Raw genomic sequence first — 1,632 nt, forward strand, 5'->3', positions numbered from 1 at the left:
GAGAGAGAGAGAGAGAGAGAGAGAGATAGAGGTGCCAATTCACAAACTGGGTTTAGATTTCTCTTTCTGCCTCTAGCCTCTTGGAAACATACATAAAACTAGCCCACATACGTAAAACAACATTCATTACCACATGGACAATGGTCTTCAGTCATGAGGGACGCCCCCAAGAAAGAATTCTACATAATCAACTGCCAACTGCCATAGTTTCAGGTTATGATCATGATGACGGCCCTTCGCTTTGCTGTGTAAAAAAAACTTTTAAGGTGTTTTCCTGTCATGCCAGTAACGCTGAAAGCCATCAGGGCTATCAAGATAATTTTTTTCTCAGAGAGTAAAAATTTCTTCCGCCTTTCAATCAGTCAATCAGTCAAGTTTTGTTTGTATAGCACATTTCAGCAACAAACCAGTTCGAAGTGCTTTACATCATAAAAATACAAAAACAAAAAGTCATAAAAACAACATACAGTCGACAATTGGAAACAAGTAACAGACATTACCTTATGGTGAGTGCCATCATACGTATTTGACGTATTTGGCATTGGAACATTGACCAACGTGTTTGACGTTGGTCAATGTTCCATTAATTAAGGTTAAACAGTAACTCTACACAGGTGCATTTTTAGCCTTGATTTAAAGGAACTCAGTGTTTGGTTGTTCTGGACATTCCAGATTTGTGGTGCATAGAAGCCGAATGCTGCTTCTCCATGTTTGGTTCAGTCTTGGTTATGCAGAGCAGACCGGAACCAAAAAACCTGAGTGGTCTGAAAAGTTGATACAACAACAGGAGATCTTTAATGTATTTTGGTGTTAAATCTCTCGGTGATTTATAAACTAATAGCTGTATTTTAAAGTAAATTCTCTGAGCTACTAGGATTTTAGAACTGGGGTGATCTGCTCTATCTTCCTGGTTTTAGTAAGAAGCCAAGCATCAGTTTTGTGGATTAGATGTAGCTGTCATATTTTTTTTCAGCAGGACTGTGAAGTGCCAACTTTGCATGATTTTGTAAATTATGATAATTCAAATGTTGTGAAATGTGAACCTTCCTCAACTGCACATGTGGCAACAGGTGTCTCAAAGCTGTCACATTCCCAGCTCCCTTTTGAACAAGTACTGTAAAACAAAACAATTGTCTGTATGACAAACCAGATAAATACTGTTGAGAACGAGAATCTCAATCGATGAATCATAATTTGTATTGACACACGGAGCATAAAATCAGCCAAGAAAAGCATTCAGACTTTACTTATTTTATTAACTTTCAGCGCTGAAAGGAGACGCTTTTCCATTCCACCCGAGAAGAGTTTCTAAAAAAGTCTGTGCAGCGTCTGAGGAAAAAGAGGAGGGTAGTTGATTATATGAACTGAAGACACTCCCTGAAATCACACCATGTCTCTGTGGTCTGATAAGTTTCTGTTTCCTGTGAGAAATTGACCTTGGTGTCTAACAGAATCAAAAATGTATCTCTTTACTATGGGCCCTTTGTCTAACAGCATGTGACTCTTTCTCGGCCTTGGTAAAGCATCTCAACACCTAATAGTAATCATAATGATTTAACTAATTTACTAATCTCAACACCCCCTGTTGGGCTCTAAAAGAGCCCAAAAAGGAGAAGACAAACCCTAGAGTAG

Source organism: Poecilia latipinna, unplaced genomic scaffold, assembly GCF_001443285.1.
Source record: "Poecilia latipinna isolate Pla-1442-1.1 unplaced genomic scaffold, P_latipinna-1.0 Scaffold1699, whole genome shotgun sequence".
In the NCBI taxonomy this organism is placed as follows: Eukaryota; Metazoa; Chordata; class Actinopteri; order Cyprinodontiformes; family Poeciliidae; genus Poecilia; species Poecilia latipinna.